A 22,537-nucleotide genomic window follows, 5' to 3' on the forward strand; every position below is an offset into this window, starting at 1 on the left:
GTGAAGAAAGAAAGTAAAAGTAAAAGTAAAAAAAAAAAAAAAAAAAAAAAAAGCCCCGTGAAACAAACCCGAACCGAAAACCCCCAGCAAATCCCATCGGTGGGCTTTACGGGAGAGCTCTGACTGGTGACGGCTCCTTGTGGTGCTGAGGCTGCGGCCCCGGCCCCGCTGCCCGGGGAGCCCCTGGCCCTGCGGCTGCAGCCGCGTGGCGCGGGGGGGGGGGGGGGGGGGGGCGGTGCCGCGGGCCGTTGCGGGGGGGTGCCGGGCGGGGGGCTAGGTACGGCCGGAGCCCGGAGCGGGGGTCTGGGAACGGCAGCGATGTATTCGCGAAACAATGGGGGTCAGCGAGCCGCGTCTCGAAGCCGTTTATTTGCTAACCGTGAAGGCTGTTCAAAGCAGGGCCGAGCCCCTGCGTTGCCCAAAGTACTCGGGAGAAAAATGTAAAATTATATTTTAATGTGTAGCAGTACAGTCGTTTTCCCGGCCACGTATATTGAACAAACATGTGGGGATAATAGAGAGAACGATTCTCCTATAGGGGTCTCTATTTGCATGCCATATGTGGCTATAGGCTGAAACAGCTGCGTATAATGAACTTTCAAAAAAGCTAAATACGCATGCAAACCCATAGCAGTTTTCTAAAACTGGCCTAAAAGACAATGAAATGTCCTGCCAGAAAATACAGGAGGCGGAAGAGATTAAAAATAATAATAATGATAATATTAGCTCTCCCCACACCCCCAGCCAAGCCTCAAGCCTCCGCAGGTTTGCTGGGAGCCCTGCCCGAAGGAGGACCCCGGCAGCTGGAGCGGGGGACGGGGGAGCGGGGACGCCCGGGGGTCGGGCAGCGACCCGGGGGGGGATGGGGACACGGGGGACCGGGGCGGGCTGGCAGGGGCGAGCCGAGGTGCACGGCCCGGCCTTGACTGCCTCTCTCCCAAATCTGGTTTTCATAGAGAGGCGCAGTAATTACCTAAAGCCATAACTGTCTCCGAAATTATTCATTAAAGTCATTCTCGGGAGTCTCGCGGCGCTAGCGCTCACATTTATGGCCTCTGCGCCATCCGAGCCTGACATCGCCTCTCGCCCTGCTTCCTCGGCGGCCGCGTGCTTAACGTGGCGGAGGGAAGGGGGGAGGGGGGGGGGGACAGCTCCCTCTCGCCTTGCCCTCGGTGTGTGTGTTTGCGGGGGTTCGGGTTGCTTTCCCCCTTTTGGCGAAGGAGCGCGGTGAGGCCGGCAGACACCTTGGGAGCGAGGAGGGTATTTTGGGGAGTTGCAGTGTTGTGCGGAAGATCATGTCTGTGCCCTGTGGTGCTGTCAGCGGTGACAGATCCCAGATGCAGCCGCTACTGTACGGCAGATTGAGTTTCTCAGCAGAAAACTCTCTCCCTCCCTCCCAAACGTCTTCAAAAAACATCTCCAGATACTGCGGGTCACTTCGGCTCAAACAGGGAGAGAAAGGGGGGAGAAAAAAAAAGGCTTTCCCTCTCCCCCTCCCTTTCACTTCCTCCCGCCGGATCTCTCTGGGGTGCGGCTGGGGAGGGGGGGGGGATGACCGGGCCCTTCCCCACCCGGGGATCCAGGTCTCCCCTCGCGCCCCTAGCCCGCCGCGAGCACACCGCCGAGCACGGGGAGCCTCGTCCAGGTAAGCGGGGAGCGCGGCCGGGGTGGTCCCCGGAGCTCGTCACCCCTCCCGCGGTCGCGTCTCGCTGTCTGGGGGGGGGGGGGTGCGGGGGTTGGGCGGCGAAGGGGTCCCCCCCCAGCCCCAGGCCGGGGGCGGGAGGCAGCAACCGAGAGCCGGGTCCGCCCAAAGGTCGGGGCTCGGGGTACCAGGGGTGGTAACAGGGTAACCGGGGTGGATTCGGGGGCGGCTTTAAGCGGAGAGCGGGGACGAGAGGGAGAGCGGGCGGAGGCGGGGAAGGGCGGCCGGGCGCGGGGTGCACAGCCGGTCAGGTCGGGGCAGCGGGGAGCTGCGGACCCGGGGGCGCAGCTCCCATCACCAGCACCGGCAGCCGCCGCCCCGGGAAGCGGCGGAGCTCGGGAGCTCCCCCCACCGCCCCCTCCCCGGGCTTTTCTTTACCGCTGCGCGTAAACGGCAAGAGGCACGGGGCTTAAGATCGCCGGGGAATTCATCCCGCTCTTGGAGACATACAACGTGTATCAACACTCCCGTCCTTCCCCCGCATCCCCCGGAAAACATTCGCGCCCCCCGAGCGCCGAAATCAGCCGCCGAGGGGCTCGGATGTCTCCTCCTGGAGCCCTTCGCCCCCCTCCGCGCGAGTGGGTGATGCTCAAGGGCCGGTTGCGGGCCGGGGCTTGCGGTGCCCCCTCCTCCCCACTTCCGAGGAGCAATGCACATGCAGCGGCTGGCACCAGCGAGGCCTCCCGCCGACGGGTGAGCCCCCAAAACACCCCGCACGGCCGCGGGGGAGGTCTGCTGCTCCCCACGGGCCATTCGGTGTGACAGCCCTGGGGTCGGGGTGTCGCCCCTGGGAGCGCCTGGACCTCACCCCTCATCACTTTCCCCTGGATGCCAACAACCTGATTTTGCTCATGCTTCTTGGAAATGGCTCCTACTAACCCCGCTCTCGGTCTTTCCTTCCCCAGATGAATTGAAAGGCTTTAATTCAACCGCTCGCCCAGCCCCCTCCCCTCTCTCCTTCTCTCTCTCTCTTTTAAAAAAGCTCTTGCCTTTAGCAGAAGTATAATTGTGACCCTGCCTGATCCACAGAGCCTCCTGTTGGGAGCAGTTAGCTGTGGTTGCATTAGGCCAAAGGACCTCCCAAGTGGCGGTGGCCTGGGTGTCATAGGAAGGGACTCTGCACATTGTCCATTCTTTCTCATCAAAGTCCCAGGCACCGTGGAGCCAACAGTTTGGTGGAGCAGGAAAATAGTAAACAAGCCTCCCCCACTCCCTTCCCAATCCGGCAGCCCCACGGTTTTCCTGGGACGCAAGAAGGGGAACAAACTTTCATAACTTGGGCTCTACGGTGTGATTTACATTTCCGGCTGCTCTGTCGGAGTGGCAGTAATTTACAGCCTGATAAAAAACACTTCTACAACACCAGAGCATGTTCAAGTGGTATCTTACTATGCAAAAAGATTTTAAAAGAGGACACACGCAGGAAAAAAAAGTTCGTCTCTTTGCCTTTTCCTCACCATGGTTTTCTGGAGAGACAAATGGGTTGAGATTGTAGTGTAGGCAAAAGAAAAAAAGTAGGCTCAGGCTGAAGAAAACTAGAATGAAATCAATCCTGGGCTTTTGTTTATATGATGTATATTACATGTCCTATTTTTTCAAGGTTTTCACTTAATGGATACTTCTATTTTCTTTCGTGCTTTCGGGCCAAATCCTGCTTGTCTTGCCCTAGGGAATGCTTTCATTTGGGCATGGATCTATTGTGTTTAAACAATTTCTTTTCTTCAATAACTCATTTCTTCTGCGGAATCTAAAATCGAGTAGGTCTGGTAGCGTTTATGAAAGGGGAAGCATATTTTATTCAGTTCTAATTTCTCTAATCTGATAGAGAAAGCTTTTCCAAATACCGGGGTAATAGCGTTATCCCTTCTTGAGGAGCATCCAGTTTGTTTCAGCCAGGCTTCTCCACCGAAGCAGGGCAGGACGGGTCTGGAAACTAATGTACAACATCCCTATCCTGGTAGAGACGGTAAAGTTTAGTAAATTACAAATATGTGAATTTGGCAAACAGTTAAGAATTAAAATGATCAAACGATTAAAAAAAAAAAAAAAGGAAAGAAAGCAAAAGCAATGAATAAACCACATGCAGCAGTTGCCACTTTCATGACTTTGGTAATTGTTTACACCTGAATCATAGTTTACTCCAGCCACGGTTTCAAGAGTAAACCTTTAAAGAATTTAATTATTTCCAGTTTTCGGCAATAGGGATGGAAAAAAAATAAAAAGAAAAGAAAGAGTAAGTTAGTGGGCAAATGCTGTCTCCCGAGCTCTCATAAAAGGCTTACGATGTATTTCCATCCCGGAGATACCAGCAGCCCCTCCGCGTCCCCCTCCTCCCCGACACACGGGCGCGCATCGTCATCTGTGCACGCATTTACGGCCTAATGAGGGTGCTGAGAGGGCTCGCATGGGGCCATCCTGCTGCGCGTATAAATACACATACACACACATACATATCTATATATCTATATATCTATGCGCCTGTGTGGGTGTTCAGTCGAGGCACGATATTGAAGCATGTGTGAGTGGACTCCCTGGCTCCTTCCGTCAGCTCTGTAATAGCTCTGTTATTTTTACTAAACGATCAGGATGGCTCTACGTGACCCCTCGTCATTTAAAACCATTTTCTATCATTGCACGTGTGCCGCAGGGGGGGGAAAGAATCGACAAGTCATTGAGAATAACCGGGAAAGCCTGTGATGTATAGCACGTTTTATCTTTATTAAGGCACCGTGTGGCTCGCAGGACGGCCTGGGCTCCCCTGCGCGGTAGGGGCGCGGAGCGCACCCCCCTCCGGGAGCGGCGCACACGATCGGGCAACTCCTCCGGCGGGCGGGGGCAGGGAGCGCGCAGCCACGGGGAAACCTCTCCTTCCCTGCTGCCATTTTCTGTGTGTGAATTCGACGCTTTCTGGGGAGAAAAAAAAAAAGCAAAAAAGCAAAAAAGCGGTTCGCCGCTGCCGCAGCTCCGCGGCCGCGCTGGGCGGAGGCAGCACGCCGGGGTCTGGGACCCCCGTCCCCGCCGCAGCCCGCCGTGCCGTGGGCACTGCAGTGAGCTGCAAGCTGCGAGTACTTTCGGTATTTCTTTCTCCCTCTCCTTAAATCCGCCCCCGGCCCCCGCGTCGGGGCTACCTTGGCACCCTTCCCGCAGCCGCGCAGCATCCTCGTATGCGCTGTATCCCGGGGCCGGGCTGGGATTTAAAGGGCTCTGAAACGGGCGGTTTGCCTTCAGGAAACCGGCTCGGGCTTGACTGCGGTGGGGGTCCCGGGGAGGGGCGGAAGGGAGGAGAGACAAGCCGTGGTTTGGTTTGGAGCGCAGCCTTCCGCAGCGGGGGGCATGCACCCTCCCTGCGCGCCGCGGCTGGGCAGGGGGTACCGGGTTGCGCCCCGGCGGGAGCTCCGCGGGCACTCCGTGCATCCCCCGCCGGCGGGCGGCGGTGGCTGGGAACCGGGGTCCGCCCGCCTCGGACCCCCTTTCCTTTGCCCAGCCGCTGCCTGGCGCGGCGGGCGTCTGCTCTTCGACGAAAAGGAACAAATATCCTCAGACACATTTTTAAAACTTTCTGGAGCTTCCCTGAATAGCCAGCAGCCTAAAATCACTAGACCTGCGAGGGCTTCATGCGCACCCCCGCTCCGTGACCCAGAGTAACACGCCGCTGGTGCGTCAGGCGCTGGCTATGGGAATATTTGGATATAGGCATGTATGTGGGGGCATGGATAACAGAGCTTTGCATCGCCTTGGGTTAAGGGCTCAGTCCTCAGGCTTTTTTGGTGGCTGGCTCCCACTTTGTAAAACATCTGTTAGAAATGATGTTCCCTGCCGGACAACGAGCTCGGAGGTTATTTTATTTCCCACTCCCGCTCACCTTAGCTGAGGGAAGGGAATATCACGCTGGATGCAGGGAGGGGAGGAGGCACATAAGCTAACTGCAACTCATTTTCTAGAAGTAAGTCACCTCAAGCATGTGCTTAGTCATACTTTTTTATTTTTGATGGCCGGTCGTCGTAGTAAGTTTCAATACTGTTGTATTTATTACGTTATTTGCAATTCTGTTTCTTGCGCGTCTTTCTTATTTTGGGGGGGGGCAAGAAGGAAAAAAAGGTATTGTTGATCTGCCCAGTCCTAAGAAGACATACACTAACCTAAGATTAAAAGAATACGGCTTATTAAAGACGGGCAGCGACAGTTCCTACAGCAGCGTCTCCCTAAAAGCGGAAAAAAAGAGAAAGAGATTGAAACATGATACGGTTATATAATAGATTCTGACTGAGTCTAAGCTGCATAAGCATAGAAGGTGTTCAAAACGTAAACATTTCTCTGTTATTTCTTTTGCACACATATGGTTTAAAATAGACAAAGTGGTCATCTTATTTGATTGTACATATATAGGGACATACATGAATACACACACATATAAAGCTTCCCTCCGAAGAGAGCTCTGACACCTGTTGTAAGCTTCAAAACAGGAGATCACACTGTAAATGCTTTCTGCATTTTTCTAAACGATAAACACTCTTCTCAGACAAAATAGCTACAGGAGAACTTTACTAAGTGAACGTCCTACGAAAATATCCTCGAGGATGAATTAATCTTCCGTTGGGGCGAAATACGTGTCGGATTCGCCCGGTATTTCCCAAGCCAGACACCTCCGAGGAGATACCTGGCAATCTTTTCGCTATTTGATTAAATTCTGTAGAGACTTGTTTACTGAATTTGCTTGGGTTTATTTTTACTTGGTGAGTAGCGGGACGAAAAGCAGGATAAAACTAAAAGGGCTTGCACGGAAAGTCGGGAAAAAATATAATTTTCTCCATCGCCGAAGCAAAGGCTATTTGGGGGGCTCTTTCCCCGGGTTATCTGCATCCAGCCCACGAAGCTCCTGCCTGCTGCTCAGCGGAGCTGCCCGGCCGCCGGCAGCGCACCGGTGTGCCCGGTGCCTGCGGAGCCCCCGCACATCTCCCGAGCTCGGGGCCGGCGCCCCCCGCCCCCCCCTCCCCCAGCGCGTAATGGCGGGGGGGGACGGACACGGACGGACGGACACGGGTTCGGGGGGGTGGGGTCGAGGTGGTGGTGGGATTGGGGGAAGCCGCCGTAATTGTTTTCCCTGCAGATGTTGTCCTGGTATTTAAAAGACTAAATCCCAACTTCCAGGCACACAGCTGGGGTATGTTGTGTCCTATCAGTTCATAACAAGGAGGCATTCTGGAAAGACTCGTAAGGATATTTATTTTAAAATGTGTGCTGAAAAGATATATGCCTGGGGGAGGGGGGACAGGGTTGGGCGTCTCAAGTTGTGTTTCTAAGCCAAAATGGCACAATTCGAGTTGTGAACAAATGGTTTCCAGAGAATAGTTATTTTCCCTTTCTTTTCCCTGCAAAAAGATTGTTTGAAGTTCCCGGAGTTTAAAATGTTAAGTAATATTAATACCAAAAAGAATACTTCGGGGCTTCTTGTTTTAATTTTGAAGGGCTGGCATGTGTGGTTTTTCCTTCCCTTCCTTCCTTTCTTTCTTGCTTTCTCGCTTCCCACCCCCCCACCCCCCTTCTTTCTTGCGTTTGGAAACTCCTTTCAAACGAACTGTGTTTGGGATATTGTTGTTGCGCGTAAAAGAAATAAATAACCCACTAAATAAAGCAGGCTCCTGTTATGACAAGTTCCAAGCCAGAGCAACATTTTACTAGTTAAAAAAGCCCTTGAGGGAAAAGAAAAAAAAAAAAAAAAAAAGCAAAAGGGTTTAATAGCAGAAACGCTGTCAGTTGCAGAGGTGTGGGGCAGCAGCGCAGGGCACACCTCTCCCAGCCCCACCGCGGCGGAGCTGCCAGTGCCCCGGGCGCCGCGGGGGACAGGGCGGGCGCCTCTCCCGGGAAGGGGGGCTTGCGGGATCAGCCCGCAGAATTTATCACTGGCAAAGCCTCTGCAGAGCCGGCAGCACCGGGGATGGGCAGCTCGGCAGGGCGCTGCCGTTCCCTCCCCGCCGCTTTTCCTTCTTTCATCGCCGCGAGCGTGTTAAAACTATTGCGAAAATAGCGAGGGATCGCGTCAGCGTTCTGTGAGGGCTGGGACCTCCCCGGCCACCTTCAACCGGGAGTTATCCCGGCGCCGGGGGATGCGCCCGCAGCTCCTGCCCGCTCGCCCCGTCGGGGCTGCCTTGGTGGGCAGCGACGGGGGCCTCGACCGGTCTCTGCCGGGAGCCCTCGTTACCGCGGGCCGGCATCTCTAACAGTGCGGCCGGCGCGCAAACAACGCCATCCCGCTGTCTCTGGGCGGATTTTTCTCCAGAAATCGAGAAGGGGGGGGGGGGGGGGGGGGGGGAACAACAACGTTGGTAGGGTCATTGTGGAGAGTCAAGGTTTGAAGACGGTTTGCTCCTCAGCAAATCCTGGGAGGGGTTTAACTCCGCCCGGGCGGGGGCGGGAGGGATCCTCAGCCGGGAGCGGAGCAGCGCTGCTTCCCCGGGGAGGCCCCGGGGGGCCCGGCCGCCGCTCCGGGGAACCGCGCTGGCAGCGGTGTCCACCCCCCCGCCCCCGGCGGCGGGAGCCCGCGCTCCCTAATCGCTTGCATGTGCCTGCGCCCCGAGCGGCCCCGCTCCGAGCCGCGGCAATACCGTGACAATTCGCGTGTCGTAAATTACACAGACCTCACCCCGGCAGGGTAACGCGGGCGAGGTGTCCGGTGTGTCTGCAGCTCTGGAAGGCACGGGGGAACCCGGGCTTGCTGCTGCCCTGATTGCCCTTTCCCCTGCCTCCCCCTCCGCCACCTCCTCCACGGAGGGTCATATCGCAACGACTCACCGACACGTTTCTGTGGAAAGGAACATTTTTGTCTCGCCACCTCCCCCCCCCCCTGATTTTTTTTTCTTTTAAAGCTGTTAACTCCCGTTTATGATAGAAAATGTTACTCAGTGCGTTTTGTTTCGTTCTGGTTGCCATTGGTTGGCCTGGGTTTAATCAGGGGGGAAAAATGCTCGCCACAACTGTAGCTATTGTCTGGCTAGAAAGACCGGGACCGGAGGAGCAAAGAGGAAAGGACGGGAGACCGTGGGTGACAGTGACGGTGGGACCCGCCATCGCTTTCCAGGAACCCTGGTCCTGCTCTCAGCGCCTCCCAAAACAGAGCTCCCTCTCTCCCCAAGCTGCCTGCAGCGGTGGTCAGGGGAGCCGGGGGCATGTTATCTCAGGAACATAATGCTAATAAATGTGCTCATATGTTGGACATTCCCCTTGCCTGTTTTATAGGGTTTCGCTGGTGGTGCTTAATGGGCTGGGTCACCGGGACTGATGCTAGAGAGGTTATTAGGATTAAGTAACCTAATGAATCGTATGGCCATTAGCGGGGCTTTGAAAGAAGGTAGTTTTCCCTGTAACCTGGTCTTCTGCCTCTTAACACGGGAAATTATTTTTAACTGTCCCTCAATCACAGGTCGGAGGGGGGGCTTTTTTCCCCCCCTTTCTTATTTGTTTAAAACCTCTCTCTGATGCTCAGAAATGGATTTCTTCACAGGAGAAGCCTGTCTTTTTATCTCGGGGTTCCTCGGAACCGCTGGCCGAGCCGGACACCGCGGCCGCTCCCGCCCTGCCCGGCTGATGGCAGCGCAGCCGCCGCCGGTGCCTTTCCTCGCCGCCGGCCACGGGGGCACCGCTCGGGGCGCGGCTCCATGACGAGGAGGATTTCTATTAATTTTTCCCAGAAGAGGATTTTTCTCTTTGTGCCTTTTGCCCAAGCCAGGTAAGCGATGCGATGCTCGGTTCCCCTCCCCAGCAGCTCGCCCCGCACTGCTCCCTCCCGGGGAGCCCTTGGAGTCTCATTCCCGGAGGGCCCCGCTGGTAGGGGGCCCTGGCTTCCCCGCCCCGCCCCGCGGTACCGACACCGGGCCCCGCCGCGACCCGGCCCGGGGGCGGCTCAGGGCGGACGGGGCGGACGGGCAGGGGCGGACCGGCGGCACCGGAGCCTGCGGCTTTGCCTCTCTCCCCGGGGCAGCCGTGCTGGGGGGGCGCAGGCTGGCAGGAGGCAGCCCTTGCACCATCCACCGTCTTCTCTGGCGGGGAGAAACCAAACCTACCTTTTTAAATTTTCCTTTATTTATAGCCCCAAAGTTTAAGATTACGCCATGGAATATTTTTTTTATTTGTCAAAACCTCGTTGTTTGGTGTGGTTTCTTGTCGTGTCCGTGTCCCCCGCACCCCCCCACCCCCGGTATACGGGAGCGTTTGAACGTGGACACAGGTTACAGCCCATAATGCCCTCTCGGGGAAGCTGTGCCAGCGGCGCGAGTCTCTGCTGTAACCAGAACAAGTGTTAATGGCTGATTAAATTCGATCAGATTTGAAATATTTGTCCCGTGTTCATTTTTCGGACCGTTCACATTTGGGAAAAAAAACCCCACAAAACCCAACCCCAACCCCAAACCGGGTGTACTGGGGGAAAGAAAACTGCAAGAGGGTGTTGAGGGAGAAGAGACCGCAGGCTTTTGGCCGAGCGTCTCAGCGAGCTGCGGCGGCGGGGCTGGGGGGCGATCCCCGGGAAGGACGCAGGGGTGTGGAGCCGCAGCGGCTGGAGGCAGAGCAAGGGCCAGCCTCCCCTCCCGGAGCAAAAGAAGCCGGGACCCCTTCAGCAGAGTTGTCACCGAGTGACATCTCCCGCGCCGGGCTACGTGGCGCTGGCAGAGGGACAGGGGCGAGCGGGCCGGTGGCAAACGCGATGCCGTGTTCTCCAGCTGTAAAAGCTCACGGTCACACAGCGAGAGGCCCCGCACCTGCCGTGCTGCGGGGCCGCGGCTGCCGGGAAGGGGCTGCTCCTCTGGGGGCCGGCGGCGGGAGCAGCGCAAGGTGTCCTCCTGCAGAGGGGAGGAAAGCTCCAGCCCGCCTGACTTGGAAAGAATCCACTTTCCCACAGCTTTTTCAATCCCCAATACTTTTCACACCCTGTTAGGAGTTAATACCGCCGAAACCGCTAAACGCTTCCATGCCTAAAGGTACGCCCCGCCGGGGGCTGCGCCTGTCGGCCCCCAGCCCCGGGGGCAGGCCGGGCCGCGGCGTCGGGGAGCGCCGCCAGCCCTGCGAAAGGGCTCGTTTCCCTGGTGGAAATTCCTAGGATGCCTCGTGCTTAGGCTGACACATCGGGCCTGCCTTCTCTGCAAGGGCTTCGGAGCGCAGGGGAGGGGAAGGAATCCCGGGATACCTTTTGGGAGAGAGTTGGGGGATGCTGCACCTCCGGGCGGCAGGGAAGGCTCCCGGGGGAGGGGGGATCACAAGCGGGCTTGATCTTGCCTGTCGCCGGCGGATTGATTTTTTTTCCTCTTTTTTTCGGGGATGGGGAATGTTTTCCGCGTCTGTGGTAGCGCCTTGCACCCTTCAGCCGCCACCCGCCGCGGCCGCCGGCGGCCGGTACCGCTCCGCCCCGGCCCCGCCCCGGCCGCCGGTGTCCCTGCGGCGTGTCGGGGCCAGCAGCCGTCCGCTCTGGCGTAGCGAAAATGCGGGAAGGCCGGGAGCTGACCTCACCTTCGATGTGTCCCCAGCCTCGGCACGGCAAGGCCAAGGGCAGGGAGAGGAGTGCCCACAGGGACGGCGTGGCAACCGATCCCATGCCGCAGGAACAGGCCGGTCGGGGGAGCGTTTCCCGTCCTCTTTTCCCATCAAAGTAATCGCTGGGAAACTCCGGGTGACATTTCTTGCCACTCCTTCCCAAATCTCCGAACACCGTTCCCAGCAAAACTGACCAACTGTGGTCTCCCTGGCTTGCAGCAAGATCACTCGTCTCTGAGAAGCACAAAATCCATCTAGAAGGCCTGATCCTGCCATGTCTGACGGCCAGGTCAGCTGTGCCCAGCCTTTCACAGGCAGCGGGGCTTGTAGGTTGGCATTCAGAGCCTGAAGGGTTTTGTTTGTGGGTTTGGTCCCAAAAAACAAGGGACTTGTCCCCAGCACAAAGCAAGTGCAGCTCTGGAGCCCAGCTCTGCCGTGCTCCCCCCCCAGACACAGGGATGCAGCTCTCCTTGCACCCCGCAGCTCACCAGCAGCCTTTCTTTTGCAGCAGCTCCGGGGAAAGCTGAAACACCAAGTCGGTGGTCACTGACTGTGCAGGCTATACCTTGAGGTGCAACAACCCTGGCCCCTTGGTGACTGCTCATAGCGTTGTAAAGGTTGCAGCAACCCTCAGCTCTATGCTTGTTCTCTGTTCAAAACCCTTTAAAACCTTGTGGAGGGAAAGGGAAATCCATCAGTAATACACACTTGGCGGGACACCCTATTGCCCTCCTTTGGCTTTTCCCATTGCTGTCGGGAAATGCGGTGCAGGCCAACTGTGGTGTGTGCTGCACGGGGAGGAACCGTGGGTGCGGTGACCAGACAGTTCCCAAGCAAAAGGCTGCAGACACCTCTGAGAGAGGCTGGTTCTCAAGTGGGGGATGCGGAGATTTCCCTGGCTGCCCTGTTCCTGCCCCCTGCCTGAGGCATACACATTCCCCTTGGGCAGGCCCAGGTTGGCTGCAGCCTCTCCCTGCCCTGTTCCTGGCCTGGCCTCACCCAGGTTACATCCCACGGGCTGTGGTCTCCAAGGTGACGCGGGGATCTCTGTGTGTGACTGGGGAGGGGGACGGTTGGGTTGTGTCTGGGCATGAACGAAGTGACTTACCAACTTCTATAGCTTCCCATTGAATTTGCAAGCCCTCATGTTACTTTTCCCCAGCAGGAGCATCAGATAGAAAAGGGGGTCCTCTCCCCTCCCCACCCACCCAGTGGATGAAACACCCACAGCAGAGCCAACGACCTTGTGCAAACCCCCTCTGCAGCCCGAGGGTTCTGATCCCACAGTGGCTCAGCCCACCTCTCCTCATTTTCCCTGCCTGCACCGGGTGGCGGGCACTTTTTCCAGCAGCAGGACCACTGCAGGGATGCCCCTACCACCCGCTGGTCCCCAGCCCCTGGTTCTTCCCCGTGCCTACCCAGGCCCCTGAAGCTGGTGGGGAGCCAGATAGGCCACACTAGGGCCTCTCATCCAGCCTGGAGGAGGGGACGCATGTACAGAGAGGGCCACCTTCTCCCTCACCCTCCCCAGGCCTCAGCAGGAGCCTAAGCCCCAGCCAAAGTGAGGGACCTTGCGGTGGGGGTGCTACATAAACCAGACAGATACCCTCGCTGCTCAGGTGTAACTATAGAGGGTCTCTTCTCCCACCCTGCTGCAGGCCGGAGCCCTGAAGGTAGGTATGAACTGTACCCTGCCCAACACCAAGTGTGTTTTGGCTCGATGATAGCATTTATTCAAATAACATATAGACTTTCAAGTCGAGAGCTAGAAGGATCTTCAGGAAAAGGATGCTCTCTCTCATCAGATGCCAGACAAGGGTGAGGGGATGAGGACCTGAGCATCAGAAGGTACCACAGCAGTAGACACCACAGCTGGGTGTAAGGGCCAGACCCACGGAGAGCTGTCACTCCTTACTGCCTGCAGCCCAAGCTCTCCGCCTTATGCAGGGCAGGTGGTGGGCAGCACCAGCAAGATGTTGGGACCTGCACACCTCAGTTCTGCAGTTCCCTCCACTGCTGGGCCGCCCCCTCACAGTGCTTCCCTTCCCTTCCCTTCCCTTCCCTTCCCTTCCCTTCCCTTCCCTTCCCTTCCCTTCCCTTCCCTTCCCTTCCCTTCCCTTCCCTTCCCTTCCCTTCCCTTCCCTTCCCTTCCCTTCCCTTCCCTTCCCTTCCCTTCCCTTCCCTTCCCTTCCCTTCCCTTCCCTTCCCTTCCCTTCCCTTCCCTTCCCTTCCCTGCCCTGCCCTGCCCTGCCCTGCCCTGCCCTGCCCTGCCCTGCCCTGCCCTGCCCTGCCCTGCCCTGCCCTACCCCTTCCACTTCTACTTGCCCTTGCCTTTGCCCTTGCCCTCCCCTCCCCTCGAGCTCTGCAAAACCAGCAGAGAGAGGAAAACGTCAAAACGGCGCCGTGCCCAGCCGGGATTGCCGGTGGTGCGGGGGTGTTGGTGTGGGGGTTTTGTCTCGGTTTGGTTTGGTTTGGTTTCGGGGTGTCGGTGTGCTGCCGCCCGTAGCGCCGCGCTGCGGCCGGCGTGGGAGAAGCGCTGCCCGAGGGGATGCTCCGGTTTAAAGCCCACTATCCCGCCCCCGCCCCAGGATCTGAGAGGCGGTGGGACCAGCAACCCCCCCTCCCCAACGCCCCCTCCCCAGGTGCTTCCGCGGGGCTTAGAGCCGTGGGAGGGGGCATTGCGCCGGGCTGGGGACCCCCCGTCCGGTCCACGCGCGGCAGGGCATGTGGGTGCGTGTGTGTGAGCACGTCCGCCTAAGCATCGGCACATATCCGCGTACATGCACATGTACGGCTAACATACGTTACATTAATGCAGTCGAATAGATACTATATTATTTTAGTTACCTTATTAAATAACAGTTAGTTCCATAGTTTCCCTTCATTTGTTTCATGCGCTTGGAAATCTGCAAGAAATGCAAACTGGGGAATATTTAAATATACATTTTACATACTAAATATATAAACTCAATACAAATACATTATACAATATATATGTAAACAAAATCAAGGTGCTTGCGGAAGTGCACATGTGAATTTTACTGAAATGCTCCGGTTTGATGATATGGTAGGATGGGACATGTGATGTGATACAATGCCGGCGTCCCTTTGGATGTGAAGCTCGCGGCGGGGTCTGCCGGGTTCTCCCACTCCCAGGGCTGGCAGCTGTGTCCCCCCCGCCCCCTCCACCCCTGTGGGTTCCTGCCCGATCGGGATGAGGCCCGTGGGAAAGGGCCGTGATGTCCCCACCGTTGCCGCCCCGGGCTGAGGCTCGGTGGGGCGGTGGGACCTGAGCGCCTCAAATGATAGAGTGGTGTCGGCTCCTGCGGGCAGAGATCAGTCTTATTTGTCAGAGGAGGCAAGGGGCGCCTGGAGTAAGTAGCAGATCTTTCACCCACCCGCCCTCTGCCCCGCCCCGCCCTCCCCCCCCCCCCCTAAAAAAAAAAAAAAAAGGTGGTAGAAGGAGCTCGCTGCTGGCAGTAAGCGAACGGGATGAAGTCTCTCCCCAGTGCGCTGCGTGGAGGTGAGGCTGATTTTCCTTCTTGCTTCTTCCTGCAAGTCTTTCCTGAGGGCTTCAAAACTACCGTTTGCAAAATTCGCGTGGCACCGAGCACAGCTTTAAAACACCTCTTCGGGAGAGAACAGGCATTTTCCCGACTTCTTGTCTTTTTTTTTTTTTTTTTTTTTTTTTTTTCTCCTATAACCGCAGGCTGCGGGGCACAAAAGACACGGATAAATGCATGAATCCATCCATCCATTCATGCATCCATCCATCCATTCAGCCCTCCTTTAATAATCTCCTCTAAAGTTGCCATGTGACATTTCAGAACAGTGATTTCAAACCTGAATCTGTCACTTTGCTAAAAAAAAAAGAAAAGAAAAGAAAAAAAGAAACCACCTCGCCTGCCCCCACTACCAATAATAACAACCGTAAGGGAAAGGGAAAGGGGAAGGGGAAGGGGAAAGGAGAAGGGAGAAGGGAGAAGAGAAGAGAAAATAAAATAAAATAAAATAAAATAAAATATAAAAGAAATAAGAAAAGGAAAGAGAAATAAATATGAATATAAAAGAAAAAATAAGAAAATAAAAGGAAAGAAAAGAGAAGAAAAAAGAAAAGAGAAGAAGAGAGAAGAAAAGAGAAGAAAAGAAAAAAGAAAAGAAAAGGAAATAAAAGGAAAAAAAAGGAAAGAAAAGGAAAGAAAAGGAAAGAAAAGGAAAAAAAAGAGAAATCCTCCCCCGTTTTGACTATTAGTATTTTCCCATGGGTTTCTTGGGCGAAGAGCCGAGAGCGGGCACGGAGCAAGGCAGAGGGAGCTGCCGGGTCCCCGGAGGCGGGGAGCCGCAGGAGGCTGAGGCAGCTCTTGCTGCCCGCGGGGGCGGCGGTGGCAGGTGGGGGCCAGGCTGCTCCCCGCAGCGCACGGCTGCCGGGCCCCGGGCTGCGCCCAGCCGTCCCGCGGGAGCCTCAGCCCGCGCTTCACCCGGAGGGGGAAGCACCCCGCTTGCAGCGAGGGACACAGAGAGCTCTTTCTTGGTTATTAGCGGGGGGAAAGAAGAAAAATAAGAAAAAATAAAAAAAAAAAAAAGAAAGAAAAAAGAAAGAAAAAAGTGAGAAAAGGGGTAAGAAAAAAAGGGAAAGAGGAAAAAAGGGGGAAAAAAAGATAAAACCAGCTTTGTGCGCTTGGGGCTGCAGGAGCAGCGCTGGCGGCAGGGCTAGGGCCTCACCCCAGGAGAGACGGTGCCAGCCGTCCCAGCGACTTGGTGCACGGGGCTGGCACCGTCCGTCCCGGCGTGAGGATCCGGCCTCGCTCCTTCCCACGAACCAATCCCGACATCAAAGGGCACGCAACAGGCAATGTGGAGCGCACATGGGAGGCTTGCAAAGCCTTTTCTGTCAAAACGTGTTTCCTGGCGTTTTTCTGCCCTACCAGACCTAGCCCCCCGGCACCCCCACAGGACTGCGGAGAAGCAGCAGGGACCTATGGACTGCTAGAGATAGGCGGTGCATACGTCCAGCTTCTTGCAGTGAGCCTGGGGAGCTGCTCGTTTCCTTTTTCCCTCCATGGGATGCAGTGACTCGCAGCAAATTAATAGCCATTGTCATCCAGGGGTGTTTTTAATTATCTTTTTGGGCCTCTGCAGATTTAACTCATCTTCTGCCACTTTGCTGTTTAAACTGGGCATCAATCCAACATCCACTTTCAAACTCAGTATCTCACCTGCTTCATGTCTAGTCCACCAGCCAACTCCTAGTTCAGCCGAACACACCAACTGTCTCCAAGTCCAAGGACTTGATGGATATCCCTTTACCGCTGCTTAGTGACTGCGTGTGGCCCACCCCATGATCTGCCAGGGTCTGGAGGCACAGCGGGATCCGAGATGGGTTGTAATGGGAAATGGAGCAGGATTTTAAGGCTCTGGACTGGTGGGGAGTGGAGAGGAGATGGGAAATAAAATTAAGACCATTTGGTTCTGCATGAGTATTCAAGAAAACAGATTTATAAACGTTTTAGGTAATAAATTAGAGGAAGTTCTGATTTAAGAGTGGAACAGGAATTTGTAGCACATTTTAATGATGAATTGTTTCTACATTTTTTGAAAGTTTTTCATTCATTCACACCATATTATTTTGAGAGGTTGCAAAAAAGAGCAATGGCTTTGTGTGCATCAACTAATATACTGCAGTATACTACAATAAATGCTACATATTTATATGTGTACTCATTTATTATTGCTGTTACAAATCTAGAGAAAAACTTAACTGTTTTGCAGTGATTCCAAGACACAGCATTTAGCAAGAGTCACTGCAATACTTTGTATGGTCTGCACCTAGGAAGCTCCTGTTACTTAACTGGGACACAAGTCCAGCTCACAAACATGCTAGCATTTGGGATTAGGCAGGAACCGGGTGTTTAAATGCAGACTACCTTTTTCATATCATCCTGCCTTTACCAAGTAACTCCCTTGGCATTAGGGAAGTCTCTGAGATGTGTGAAGTCCTGCTCCACACATGCAGTGAAGCCTTTTGGTTTTGACAGGGCTAAGTGTGTATCTCGCACCTAATCCCATCCGGATTCTCAGACAAAGCATTCCTCCTCCCTGGAGGAGCTGGCTCTGGCAGTGCACGTGAAACACACTCACACGGGCAGGGTCTGCACAAAACGCGGTGGCACTGGAGCATGGTGGCAGAAGGCCAGCAGTGAGAACAGAGCCATCAGCCCCATTTTGTGGAGTAGGTTATTTGTCACGCAGGACTTGAGGGAGCTAGCGATGTCCATCTTCATCTCACTGCTTTAAGGAATTCACAGCCACATCTCCCATCACTGTGGTGTGTGGCTTACATAATATCAGGCAGCTGAAGGACAGGGAGAAGAAACAGTCCCCTTTCCTTTGAAGCTGCTGCATGGCACAATTAATGCTTTGGTCCCTCTTCCCTTCTCCTTTCTCCTGTGCCAACGCCAGAACGGCTTCTACTCAGACATCAGTACACTGCTACAGAGGGTGGGAAATGGAAGTTTAACTTCCCTGAGGAACTGAATGAGGTCCCTAGAGCCTCATTTTTATAAAGAAGAATATTTTTTGGTTTGCGATTGAAAAGATTTATTTTCCACCACCACAATGCAGGAAGCCATTGAGCTGGGCAGTCAGGTCCCTGACAGATCTAGACAGTTCTGAGCCACTTGCAGGGAAATGATGGGAGATTTTGTTAAATTGGGAAAAAGGGTGGGAGAATTTTTAAGCTGCTGATACGTCAGTCTATCCTGAAGCAGTCAGTGAAGAAGCTTTGGAAACCGTCCAAACTGGACTGCGTGTAGTGGCGATGGGCTTTTGGATACCGGGTAAGGGCAGTGAGTAGCTGTGCCTGTGTGGCTGGAAGGCAGGAAACACACGTCCTCACAGGCACCAGCACTGGATGCCACTTATATGGGGCATTGCTGGCAGGAGCTCACTGCAACTGGAGTCCCCAGGGAGTCCACACACACCAGACTCCTGTCCTTCTTGAGGACAAATCCCGCAGGCTGTGTGCACCCACCCTCTCCACCACCCACTGATGCTGCCAGCCCCTCACTGTGGCTCCTCGCCCTCCCTAGGTTTCTTGTCCAGAGCTCACATTGCCCTTAGCATCCAGAAAATTAAGTCCTTGAAGCTGGGACCTGACCTCACATACAGCCTTTGTGGAGCCAGGCCAAACTCAGTACAGGTGAGGAGGCCTTTGAACGTGCATCTGAATTGCTTAAAGTAAAAGAACTCAAAGGCCCACACCCACGCACCTATGAGTTGCTGAGGCTGCTTGAATAAGGAATAGAGCATAGGGTCCAAGAAGCATACCTTCTGAGAGATCTGAACCAAGTGCTCCTTCTGCATACGTCAGTACAGCCTGTCAAAGAAATTTATTCCAATAAACATTTTAAGAGCCCAGGGATGGTGCTGAAATGGAAAACGTAGCTCCTTACGCTGGCAGTCAAACCAACATTTCCTAGTATTCACACAGCTGATCAATAGGGGAGGTTTCGGGGAGGTGCAGTTTCTGGTACAGAAAGGAAGTGTGGAAGTATGGTTCATGTGCCCAAGGCCTTAATCTCCCCCTACCCCACCCCCATAAAATTAACCACATAATTTGTAATCATTCATAACAGTTGGAATTGTCTTGACTTTTAAAAGACTTTTCTCATTAGACAACCCTTTATTCCTTGTAAAGCATATTATTGATCTTAATATGCAGAAAATGCCATAGCTAGCAACTTAGAATGTTTGTGCCATTTTTTCTAAACAATGAGAATTGATGAGGTTTGGCAGGACATTAAAATATTTAACATTATAGCTTTGAGAAGGCTTTTATGTGTCTGTACTAATAGGAAAATCTTTTAACAGGAAAAATGTTTTTCTCTGCTCCACTAAAATCTCCAGTGAGGGCTGATTCCATTTGCATTAAACCCCATGGGAGGTTTGTTACTGACTTCAAAGTCAATTCCAAGAGGAATTCCAGTTTGGAAAATCATCACTAGGAAAAAATATCTCAGCCTTGCAGTCACATGACTAGCGCCATTTAAATTAGCCTTTCATTACATGCCCTGACACTTCAGAAAGCATCTGGGGCCAGGACATCTCTGACTTTGCCCAGAGAAATTGTATGTTACCAACCTGAGTGTGATGAAGATGCCAACTCCTACACCACTATGTCATCTGAAGCATGTGAGATGGACCAGGTGCTGCTCCCAGAGGAGCCACAGGCCCGTACTGCATCCCTCTAAGAGTCTACTTTTCAGACACTTCGAAAAAAAATTTAACTGCCCAGATCTCTGTTCTTGCTATCCACATCTGACTTTAGGGCTGAGCTCTGATACCTTGGCTGACTCTCTGTCTTTACAGCACTATGTGTAGGGTGCAGAGGTCGGGGGAAGTAGTACAGAAGGCAGCAGGGTGTTCAAAACCCATACCCTTGCTATGTAGAGTGTGACAAGACCTAAACAGGTAACTGTGACAGGGAACGCCTGTCTGGTTCAGTTCCTTGACTCGGGAAGGGGTATTTGCCAGCCGGCTAATTTGCCACACCCTGGTCCATTGTGAGCTGCTCAAGGGCTGCGGCAGAGCCCTGGCAAAATGGGGCCATAGTCACTTTAGGGCTGTGAGAGCATCTCCAGGCACTTCTCCACCCCACGAGCCTGAGTGCTGCCTTGGGCTGGTGCACGCCAGCACTGAGCCCTGCAATGTGGGTGTCCTCTGACTATGCATCTTTGCATTCAAGATGAAGGAGGAAAATTATTTAAGCAAACTAGGCAGCCTAAAAGAAGGTTGTCATGAAAGTTCATGCCTGTCTTTGTCTTTCAGTGTTGAGCTCATGTGAGGGTACGCGGATCCTCCAGACACTTGGAGCACAAAGGTCCTTCTGGACTGCATTTCTCTTAAAATCTGTAAGGGCAGAGCTGCTCAGTGGCTTGTTGAGGCCTCTTGGACCTTTTCTAACACTAAACAAAGGTTGGTACACTTCATTTTAACTGTGAAGCTCATTCCCAAGTTTTCCTGAGGTGGGCAATTTCATTAGGAATTGTGAAGATCAGATCTGCTTTATCATTTGCAGTCTTCCCTTTACTCCCAGCACAACACCTCTTATAAATGCTAGCAGGAAAAGAACAAAATGTAAAATTTGTGTCCTGTAATCATATGTATTCCTGTACACAACAAGCTCAAATGTTGGGATCTTTTAATAGCTTTTTCCATATTGGACTCTTTGTTTGGATGTGGTTTTCCTGATGTATCCTAGTAACATGTTTAGTTAATTTATATTGTGTGTATGTGTAGACAGATATACACACATCCATATGTATGCACGCACATAGTGCTCATTAAGTAAGTGTTAAACCTCCCACAGCAGAGTTGGGTTTGGAGGGCAAATAGGCTGAAAACGAGAAGTCTGTTCCATGTGCAGAGGGGTACTGCTGAGGCTGCTCCAAGGAGGCACATGCAGCCCCCCGCGGGGATCTGGAGCCCCCGCGCCTCTGGTGCGAAGGTTGCTCTGACATGTGCACCCCAGGCAGGACTGAAATGCTTATGTGTCACCAGCAGCAAAGTGCCATGCTCAAATGCCCTCTGGAGGGGGTGGGCTTGTCGCCTCCCCCACCCCTCACTGGCACGTGCGGAGGCTGGAGCGCTTGGCCAGTCCCTCGGTCGCGAGGCGTTGCCTGCATGTACGTTGGCAGTGTGAGGACTTGATCCTTAAACTGTTCAAGTATCTCATCTGTTGCAAGACAAACTCCAACCCCAGAAACTTTTAGTGGATGATGAAGAAAGGAGTAATTCCACATATTGCATGGTAAAGCACAAATATGACCTACTCGTCTGGTGACAGATGACCCTCTCTTGAAAGACACAATCCTGGCCATGTTTGTCTTTATTAAAATGAGGAAGAGCTGGCTCCAGGGCTACAATATGTACTCCTGGAAAAGCCACACACTCCTTATCCTCTTTTTCTTTCTTTTTTTTTTTTTTTTTTTTTTACCTAGGCCCACAAGCACAAGTGGATTGAACGAGTCCTGCACTGCTGTATTTACTCTGTAGCAAAACTTCCTTTGAGGAGCATTCTGCAGGCCTAAGGACTGAGGAGCCAGGACTGGGAGCTAGGGAAAGGACACGAACTATTTCCTTCATAGCTGGTTTAGAAAAAGCCGGCTGCTTTCTACAGTCACGCCAAAACTAAGAGGAGATGGTCTGAGGTTAAGAAACACGCGGGATAATTTTCATACCAAATGTGAAAAATGCAAAATTGCTTTAACATATAGTAACTTGCCATAAAAATGATATGTGTTCCCTTCCAGCTTTAAAAGGAGACTTTATAAACTGTACTGTCTTTGATTTGTAGGGCAACTTCATATTTATTTTTTTAATTCACAAGTTTGTGAGAAAACATAATGAAACCCTTGATGTTTTTATGATCTTGATTAGTGCTTCATTGTATAAGTATTTGGTTATTGAAACACACACTAAATATTGCACTGTAAAATCTGTTGCAACTTATTCAATATCTTTTGGAATTAATAGAAAAAAATTGCAGGACTTCAAAAATGGTATTAATTTTAATTTTATTTCATTTAATAAAAAACTCACTTGACTGCACAGTCTTTTTCTTTATTTTCTCACTTATTGTGTGTATATTTGAAGAAAAATGTCTGTTGCATATCATCTATCTAACACGAAAAACTGATGCTGTTATTAATAAGTTACTGAGAAAAATAAACCAGTTTGCACTTCAATTTCTATCACTCCTGGTGAGTGATTCTTTTGGAATAAACATAGCTCTAACACATGTAAACAACACAGGAAATTAATAACAAAATTTTTTGGATTTATTTCAGATGCTGCATACTTTATGTAAATATATGTGGCTTTCAATTTCAATGATTTTCCAGTAAGTAATAAACTTTGCTCATTAACCTCCTCTTAAACTAAACATTTATTGCTTTATAAGTGTTATTTCAACTAAATCAAGTGGATGTTCTTGGTAAACTAATGCAACAGATCTGTTCAACCAGAGAAACAGGGTGGCTTCTTTTGAGTTGGGAAAACTCTGAGTTTCTACTTAAACTTCAGGGCAATGAGATGCAGTATACTATGTCGATTTTTAATGTGAAAAATGTTGATAATATCTTTTTAAAATTAATATACCTTTCCCTCATAAGCTCAGTGGTAAAACATGGGAAAAATCCCAGTAGTTGGATAAAGTTACATATATCTGCTCTACGAACCTTGGGTTAGTAGTTTTTCACAGAACTGGCTTGGTGGGTTTTTTTCACTACCAGCCATGATTAGTTAATGTTTTCCTGG

At 52.8% G+C, this 22,537-nt stretch overlaps 1 long non-coding RNA gene across 1 annotated transcript; it reads left to right on the top strand.

The window, feature by feature from the left end:
• The first annotated feature begins 1,258 nt into the window (after positions 1-1,258).
• On the top strand, positions 1,259-21,819 carry LOC121085871. The gene is made up of 3 exons (XR_005827223.1): positions 1,259-1,645; positions 9,201-9,425; positions 21,220-21,819. It is a non-coding gene; the product is annotated as an uncharacterized LOC121085871 (long non-coding RNA).
• Positions 21,820-22,537: the final 718 nt, after the last annotated feature.

Source organism: Falco naumanni, chromosome 1 (assembly GCF_017639655.2).
Source record: "Falco naumanni isolate bFalNau1 chromosome 1, bFalNau1.pat, whole genome shotgun sequence".
In the NCBI taxonomy this organism is placed as follows: Eukaryota; Metazoa; Chordata; class Aves; order Falconiformes; family Falconidae; genus Falco; species Falco naumanni.